The sequence below is a fragment of the Corvus brachyrhynchos genome, unplaced genomic scaffold (assembly GCF_000691975.1).
Source record: "Corvus brachyrhynchos isolate BGI_N302 unplaced genomic scaffold, ASM69197v1 scaffold167, whole genome shotgun sequence".
In the NCBI taxonomy this organism is placed as follows: Eukaryota; Metazoa; Chordata; class Aves; order Passeriformes; family Corvidae; genus Corvus; species Corvus brachyrhynchos.
In genome coordinates this window covers 5,309,207-5,318,811 of record NW_008239547.1, presented here as the reverse complement: position 1 = coordinate 5,318,811, position 9,605 = coordinate 5,309,207, and the positions used below count along the sequence as shown (strand labels likewise).

General features: G+C 37.7%; 1 protein-coding gene across 2 annotated transcripts in view; it reads left to right on the top strand.

The window, feature by feature from the left end:
* The first annotated feature begins 7,957 nt into the window (after positions 1-7,957).
* KIF5B (kinesin family member 5B) overlaps positions 7,958-9,605 on the top strand; it is a 27,261-nt gene continuing 25,613 nt past the window's right edge. For both annotated transcript variants that reach the window (XM_017741528.1, XM_017741527.1), the window contains exon 1: positions 7,958-8,065. The gene's annotated coding sequence lies outside the window, so the exon portion shown is untranslated. The remainder of the gene's footprint in view (positions 8,066-9,605) is intronic.

Below are 9,605 nucleotides of genomic sequence, written 5' to 3'. Positions count from 1 at the left end.
GGGGGCAGAGGGGCGTGGGGCTGCGGGGACAGGCCGGTGGGGGCAGGTCAGGAGACCTTTGACAAAGGCTCCAGCGAGAGGCCCAAGTGCCGAGGTGCAGAGTGAAGGCGAGTCCCGCAGTGTGTCCGCCGGCCGGGCGGTCCCTGGGCTGTCCGGCCGTGCTATGTGACCGCTCAATACGCGCTCAAAATGCACGCGTGGGAGCTGCCGCCGGATAATTGTCCGCGGAGAGTTTTGGGGAAGAAATGCGGAACGACAGTGCAGGCTCCAGAGAATTAGTGCTCGAGATCTGTACATTAGTCTTCAGCTGACAACTTCTTTCTGTTGTTCTTAAATCAGAATAAACAGACTATTTGCCTTACTACGTGTTTGTAAATGTATTTTAACTGGAGTCTCCTTGCAAGGTATGAGGCCCGTTGAAAACAATATAGATGTTGCAGGGGAAAAGATAATCCTCTCCTTTTTGTTAAGTGGATCATATTTAGCTACAAAGTGGAACTGGAATATAAAAATAAAGTACAGTAGTTAATTGCCTTGTTTGGTTGGTGTTATACAAACACACTTTAGCCCCAGCGTTTATTTTTGTTAACTTTTAATTTGTGTTTTCATGTAAACATATTTCTTGAGAGAGAATGCTTGATTCTGCATTGCTGAAAGTACCTTAGATGCTAGTTATCTGTGTTAAAATTTCGGGGGGTTATGTTTTGTTTTTTGAGCTTTTTTGCACAGTATCTGAAGATGCAGGAGGCAATTTAATAAAATACTTTTTTTTTTTAAGATGAGTTACTAAGTACTAGTGCTTTAGTCTGTTAATATTCAGCTGAATTATATGGAATAAAATACGGAATTCCATGAGTCTGGAGTGACAAGACCAATAGCATGCTTGTGAAATGAGGTAATTTGGGTTTATTTCAGCTGGCAAGTTACTGTCTTGGAGTACGTCACTTCTTTCATGATGTTGTACAGGTAAACTCAGAGTAAGGCACCAAACCTGGAAAATGAAAACTTAACTAGAGTGAATAATCTCACTTTCATCACCCATGCATTGTGACACTGCATAATCTGTTTATAATCCACAGTTTAGTTTAGAAACCTTGATGTGTTCTATCTTAAAAAACAAATTTTCCACATTTTCTTGCAGTAGTCCTAGTATAAATGAAAGCGTATCTTTTTAAAATACTCTTTAAGTGCACTTTAAAATTATCCAAAAGGTAGATTGTGCTGACGTTGTTCTATATCTGAATAGAACAGTTTGATGGAGTGCTCCTGAGGGATCACGTGGGACTTTCTGCTTAGGATTGATGTTTGGTGTTGCCAGCTGTACCTTGGTGATTTCTGCTTGGTAAAAATCAGAAGGATTTTCCCAGTTGTCCTGGGCCCAGGACTTGCCATTTCTGACCTGGAGAAAAATGCCCCCAAAATTATTAGATTGGGTAGCAGTGACAGTATTTGTGTCTTGTTTCACAAAATTTGAATAAAGGTTTGATATTCTGATTTTGTCTTTGTAATGGTGGCTATAGGACAAGATTGATATGCTCCAAATTATGACTTAAATCTCTAAAACTCTTGGGACAATAACTTGTGTTTGCTGGTTTTGTTTTTAACACGTTAACTGACTTTTTAAAAATTTAGGGACCCTCTAACCTGAGCCTGTAGCCAACCACTGCTTGTTTCTGTGTGTTGCAGTTGCCCAAAGGAGGATAACAGAAGCAGTGCTCATGAAACAGTGTCTGAAAGGCTTCCTCCATAAGCTGGGTGTTTGGTTACTTCATCTCTTTGGTTTCTGTCCTTACTACTACCTGTCCCGTTGGCTGCCTGTTGAGCAGTAATTGAGCCACTTTCAGTTTTTTATAGCTGCTTTGCTCAGCTGCCTGAAGGGCTTGGCACCTCCTCTGGGCACCTGGGTTGGTGCTGAACAGTGGAGGCTGCTTTAGCAATGCCTGGGAGTTGCCTGTAATGGTCGATGGGAGGTGAAAACTGGGAGGCAGCAGAAGCAGAGCTGATCTAGCAGTTTTGACTCCTCTGGAGGAGGGTTGGGAGAGAAATCAGTGACTATAACCAAACCCTCCTCCTTCCTTGACTCCCCTCATCTCTGAGCTAGCTATAATCCATTCTTTTCCTAGCTCCTATGTAATTAATGTCATCGTTGTCTTTCTGAACAAGTGAGTCATTTTGATTTACGTTAGATAAAATAATAGTTTTAACTGTAACTAGTGTGTAACAGCAGTTTGAGGGGACATATGGTGTTGGTCTGCTTTAAAGAGCAGACTCTGAAACAAAGTGTTTTCTTTCCACAGGATGAAACTTTTTTAACTAGTAAAGAGCTCTTAATTTATTGATTAAAGGTGGCTTCTTTCCATCTTAATATTCTATCAATTATTTTTTCCTAATGGCTTCTCCTGTTAATTAAATACAAGGATTTTGTTAAAACAGATGGTAGGGTGACTCGTTATATGACTTTTATGTCAAACATTAGAAATGTACCTCTATGTGAAAATTGACAGCAATTTGCTCATGGGTTTCAGGCTTTTGAGTAAGACGGAACAGGGAGGAAGAACAGTTTGATAGAGGCTTAGATCCTTTGATTTTTCAAATATAAAACTACATGCAACTGAGTAGCTGCATAGTTCTGAGTAACATATCTATACATCTTCTTTAAAAACCTTTCTCTACCTAGTCTTGTTCATCTTAAAACTGCACAAAAGATACATTAGTGAATACAGTGACACTCAGGGGTTTGGAACTGAAGCCTGAACCAAAACCAGTACGACCCAGTGTCTGAAGTAGTGAGGCCTTATTGGTGTGCACAAAAATGGGCAGTATGTCTCTGTTGTCCAAATGTTTTTTAGTAACAATCATAGTATATTACTTGCTTGTATGGCTTATGGGAAAGAATCATGGCTACCTGTCTGTATTTTCATTTTTGTTTAAGTACTGTTTTTATTTAGTGTAATCCTGGAGAGAGCTTGAGATACTTGGCTTTCTTTTTCATTATCTTTTAAACTAGTGTTGGATCGTAAATGAGAAGGGTAGGTTAGAAAGTTGTTAGAATCAGGTAATGAAGGTCACTTGCTACTGCTGCAGCTTTTAATAGTAGGTTTTTCAAAAGAAAAATGCTGAAGGCTGTACTGGACTGTATAAATTCAAGAAGTGAGATGCATTCTTAAAGTAATTTTATTATTGTTATTGTTTGCCAATGCAAAAGAAAGCAGTGTTTAATTAGAGACACAAAAAATGTGTCAGGTCTACAGTGGAACTTTAAATATGAATTAGGAATTGCAATCTGTAGCTGAAATAATGCTATTCTTCCAGTGTTGCTCTCTATCTCTTTTTCTTACCTGATTCCATTAAATGTTGATTAAAAAAGACGCTTTTCAGATGACAGTGGTGTGATGATTTAACAGAAAACAAATATTCTGGCTTCCAGGAATCTGTACAGGGAGAGCTTTGCTCTCTGGTTGCTGTGCCCCTTGCTTAGAAACACCTTGCTCATATTTGTTGGGGGTTTTTCTGAAATTCAGTGACATTTTTATAACATCAGTGCTTGCTTTTCTCTTTAGAAGAACCTTTTTACTAAAATAAAGTGTGGCTGAAACATTTATTCAAAAATTATTCTGTTTCCATTCTGGAAATTGAGTTTCTAGTTACAACGTTTTAAATCACATGTTTTAGTCATTTCTAGCAATAAATAACTGCTGTAAAATATATTAATACTTGAGTTGCAGTATTTGCACAGAAATAAGAAAGAGGACAAAAAGGGCTGAGATTCGCTGACTGTTCTGTATCAGCTGCACTTTTGTGTGCATGGGGCTAAGACAAGAAGAAAATCCTCTTCCCTTATCCTAAGATGAAACTATTAATTTGTAGTTGTGCCTTTCCACCCATTGGCCGTGCTGAACTCGATTAGGTGTGTCAAAGCAGCAATACCTTAGCTTAGTAAAAGGAAGAACTGAGTCAGGTATCTGACATCATACTTTCCAGAAATTATTCCATGTTGGATTATTCTTTTAACATATTTTGCGCTGATGGGAAGAACATTATTTAGCATAGATGCAGAACTTAAAGGCAAAGTAAGTCCATTATGTACTACTTTAACCTTTCACCAAGAATAGGCTAAGCATGGGTAGGTATTGTAGCACTGTTTTAACTGTCCATTCTAGCAAAAAACACTATAAAGAACTTCTGGATGTGTTGTGATAGAAAAATATGCTACTGATTTTTCAAGTGAATTTTCACTGCTGACTTTGCTTCAGACATCAGTGCATAAAAGTAAGGTGAATGAACTCAGGTGATCTTATAAATAACCAATTCTGTACTTTATGGAAAGTTGCAATACTAATAAGGGATTTTTTTTTAATTACTTCTGTGGAGATAACCTTAAGTATTCCTCAGACTTTTGATGTAAGTTTTCAGTGTAGTTGTGATTGCAGCTTTTTCTGTAGTCCTCATTGATCATATTGACAAAAAAACTTTTCCGAAAAAACCCACATGTACTCCAAATTTTGTATAATTTAAATTGGCTGAGCATCATTTTATGTAATGGATAACTAGTCTTTAAGTTAGCTATGGAGCTGTGTACTTCAGCATCATCCCTTTATTAAGATTCAGTTTAACTACTGCTAGGTCGTGTTGGCAGCTGCACTTTTCTGAAGGCTGTGAGAGCACTTGGAAAGTTTTCGCTGTGAGACCACATCCCTTCAAGTACAAGGCAACTGTGAGAGCTGAAGTTGTCTTGCGGTTGACTACAGACAAAAGAAGGCTAGGCAAGGAGCTAAAAGATTCAGAGAGAGGAAGTCAGTAGCTCTGCTTGTTTGCATCGTATTTTATGTCTTGCTTATAAGGCCATATGTATTAAATTGTTAATAGAATTTGAGCACCAGTTTTCAAAAATTTCTGGGGATGTCAAAGCAGCCTTATGCTGTGTTAGTGACACAGCTGTTAGCCCTGTTATGGACACCGTGTGGTAATGCTGCTTGGGCCCTGTGTGTCTTCGGTTCATCATTAGATCTGATTGTTTACTACTTGAGGAAGAAAAGGCATCTGGTGTAGAAAAAATATCTGACACTTTAATCTTTCTTGATTAATCTCTTAAAGGTAATGAGGCTTTCTAGGGCATGGTAATCTGTGTGATACTGTTTTAGCTTTGTTTACTGCAGAAAGTAGACTGTAAAGAGAAGTGATAAGACATAGCATTGTAGATGTCAAAGATGTGAAACCATACTGAGTGGGAGTAATTCGCATTCTTAAAACATAATTATCCTGGAACCTGCTTGTCTAAACCTACTTGATTAGATAGATACTGAATCAGTGATGAAGGAGCAGGGACATGCCACTAATATGGATTTTCTTAGGTGTGATAAAAAAATGAGGACATGTAAGCAAATATGCTACTTTCCACCTGCAAAGGATGGAGAAGTGACAAGTGACAACAGGACCCCTTGTGAGGACTCTTTAGGCCAAGATTATTAAATTTTATATATTGGTAGCAGTTGTTAACTTGAGGGAAATTGGAATTGGTCATGTGCTTAGCAGATTTCACTATATAAACAAACAAGATCAATTAAAGGCAGTACTGCCCAAATGAAGGCCTTGCAGCTTAATTTTCTGTGCTTATTAGTCCATGGCATTCATGATATTTGCTGGTTTTTATATTAACGTTGTGTTAAACAAAAGTGACTGTAATTATATGAGATACAGTAATTTGTCTCTGTTCTCTTCTGGAGGCATTTAAATGGCAATTGGAGAGTAGATAATCTAAAAGTATTCTGTGTCTACAGATTACTCTCGAATTAATAATATTTTTCTTTAACACAGATAAAGGATAGTTCAATTCAGTGAAACTTTGCTTGGCAGAAGAATTAAAGACAAACTAAACCTCTCTAAATGTTGTTTAAAAATGTAGAGAAGGGAAGCCTTTTTAGAACCTTCTGCAAATACCTGAAGATTGCAATATGGTTGCAGATGAGTGCAGGTTGTGCCTACAGTTCTTTCTAAACAAGGGATCTTTCTGCGGTTTGGCATCAGAAATACTCTGTAGTGATATATAAATATGTGATGATGTGTTTGTATACATTCAAACACATATACTATACAAAATAATGTTTACATGTTAACGTACTTTTCCATTCTCATCAATGTCATATTCTGTTGGTATCAGCAAAGATCAGATATGTTGTGATCTGTGAGAAATGCTTAGTATTGTTAACTGTTGCTGCATAGACTGCCAGAAGATTGTATCCTGGACCTTTCCCTAGTTCTTTTAAAATCAATTAATTGGAATGATAGTTATCTATGTACTTTCTGGAGCAATAATTTGAAGGATGGGTTAAATCTTAAAAATACAAACATGCAGATTTCTAATGTCACATGGATCATTTGCAATGACATTGGACACTATCACTTTTCTCACTCTATTTTTCCAGTGTACTGTGGTAAATAGGATGCTCCACAATGGAATTATTTCAGTGCCTATAAATATGCACTTGAGCATGAAACAGATTTGATTAATGTTTTGTGATGTAGCTGAATTGCAGTGTATGGTGTAGCTGATTACTATGTGTGAAATTGGAGGCTTTTTGAAACTACAGCTGCTAGTGAGAAAGGTGGTGTCATCTTTTCTACAGGATTTTCCTTTTTGTGTAATGTGTTCTCAGTCTTCATTTTCTTACCTCAGGGTTACTTGAACTTGTTAGTTGTCTCCCTCCTGGTGTATCTAATGGCCTCAATTCTACCTGCAGAACATAGGGATTTGAGGTGTCTTTGAAACTGAAATGAGTAATGGAGAAAGGTGGTGTTTTCCCTGCTGTGAAACAAGTGTTCTGACAAACTTCAGCGCCCTAGGGACAGTTTCTGCCTACTGAGTCTTGTGGTTTCTTGAACATATTTATACAGTGAACATGTAATTATTTTTCCAAGAGGGCACTCATCCACCTGAATTCAAGGCCTCAGATAAATATGTTTAGTCTGAGAAAGCTTTGTTTGGTATGGTGCTGGATGTTATTAAAAGGCAAATGGAAGGTCGGGCCAGGGAGGGGAAATGTTGTTGTGGGTGGATGAAAGATGGAAGCCATACTTGTTTCTTTGCCAGAGAGCCAGTTCCAGAATATCCTTGTGGGAGGATGATAGAGAGTTAAATTTAGGCAGGATGGAACACTTAACAGTTGCAGGGAGTTTAACAATGTTAACTGACCTAGGTTCTTAGGTAAATTTCTCCCATCTGCTTGGCTACCTACGAAATCAAGCTCTGAAAGTGCTACAAAAATTTGAGCTTTGTAAGATCAGCGTAATTGTTTATATCCTAATGGATTGTCAGCTGCTTAGAGCTGTTATGAAAATCTCTTTTCTAGAACTGTTATGAAAATCTCTTTTCTAAAACAAAGCAATACCCAGCATTCCTCTCAAAATTATGTCAGATTTTCCTCATATAGTCTTTTCCAAAATGAGTCTTGTGAAAGGTCTTCCCCAATATAGCCTTTTCTTCTGCGTGGGGAGCTTTATTTTCATGGTATCTTATGTGGCACAATAATTTGCATTGAATGTTTCTTTTTGTGTTTTTTTAACAAATACTACCAAGCCAGATGCTCTGTGTCATGGGGTATAAGCTGTTTTTAATAATTTGTGTTTACCAGAGTAAACCTACTACCAGAGTAGAAGAAAATTAGGGGTTCTCAGATGTACAGACCAGGCATTAGCTTACCTTGTAAATCAAGTAACTTGAGGTCATGTGGCAGAGTAGTTTTGCAGAACTGTTTAGATAACAATTTAAAACCAAATGTATTTAATTCAAGGCCTTACCCTTCAGCAAGCGTGTGAAGATTTAGGCAGCACTGTATAAGCTGATTTCCTCGCTACAAGTGCTTAAAATAGAAGATTGGGCTGAGACAGTGTAGGATACTTCTAAACTATTAACAAACACCTTCCAGTTCTGCTTCCAGCATTTTTTGATAACTCTTCTATTATGTTTTTCTTTTTTTGTAGTCCAAGCCATATATATTTGACCGTGTATTCCAGTCAAACACATCACAAGAACAAGTATACAATGACTGTGCTAAAAAGATTGTCAAAGGTAAGGTGGAAGAGCAACTTTACCATAAGAAAATACCATATTCCTGTGGATTTCGGTGTTCAAAACTAATACTTTATTGCTGCCTTTTATCTTTGGAATATTTAATAAGTGCCAACATGGATTGTAGCACTATACAGTCATCCTGTAGTTGAGCTATTAAATTATGTCAGTGCTTAACCTGCTGTTTCAGTTGATTGCAACATTTGATAACATTTACCTGCTGTGTTTTAGGGTTTTTTTACAGTTCTCTGCAATGATAGTTTGAAACAATTTGTCAAAAATTAATCATAATAACTGCTATTAATAGGTTTGAGGTGTGTCATCTGCTCTCCCCATAGGCCCCCCGTACCCCCAAATTTACTGGTGAAAAACATCATACAGAAGTTTGTTTGGAGGAGTGTAAGAGGAAATGAAAACTGTGAAATATGAGTTATTGCTGTGCATGTCAGGGTGTGCAGTTTCTCCAAAACTAAATTGTCAGAATTGGCCTAGTAACTTCAGAAAATCAAGTCTTGTCACAAAGAAGGATATGCCACAGTAAGTTTTTGTAGTAAGCAATTAACTAGTTCCCTGAAAATAAAATTGATTAATTTCTTGAGGGCATCAATATGTTCTAATTGACCCAACTTTCAAAACAGCTTTTCAAAGCCTTGTCAGAAGCCCCTGAAATATCAACTATTAGTGACAAGAGAATATTGGGTAAACATATGGAGATCTTCATTGTTAGAAGAATGAATTGCTGTGGGAAATCCGTGCTGCTGCAAGTATTTAACTGTTTAATGAGTTAAATAGTAGTCAGGCTCAGATCAGAAGTTTGCTTCTTAAAAACTAGATTTAGCTAAGAATTGCAATGCTGCCCCTTTTCTCCATGTAAAACTCTGGGTTCTGTGTGGCATTTCTGAGCTGTGCTACATCGACTGGCAAGTGAGTTCTAGTGGTGAAACAAATGGGTTAACGGGTATGATGGAGTGTCAAAGACCTCACCATTTGGAGTATCTACTCGTGCTTGTTTTTGGAAAATAAAAGTTTGCTTGCAGGATGTGATTCTACAGTAACTTACATGTAAACAAGCCACCCACCAGCCCCTCACCCCTCAATTCAAAACTTTGAAATAGAAGCTTATGGCCTTAGAGCAAGATGTTTATAACTTAGGGCATTGCTCATTCTCATGACAAATTTTCCTGAAGGCGGAAAATATGATGGTGTTCTCATGTTTGGTTTCTTCTGAGATACCAAAGACCATCTGTTCAGCCTGGCGATTATATCAATTTCCTTTTTGTTCCTCACTGTTAAGTCCTGATTTTTCTGTTGAAGAAACGTATGCTTCTGGCACAGGCAGCTTCTAAGACACAGTCAGTGATTGCAAAATGCATTAAAAGATGCAGGGAGGAACACACTCCCTCCCCCTAACTCTAGCACAAGGTTCCTAAACATTCAGTGATTTAACTTGCTGGACATTTCAGGACCTGCCTGCTTGCATTCTATTTAATTCAACTTACCTTTAGAAGAAGGAAATGAATGCTAATGAAAATACTCTTTC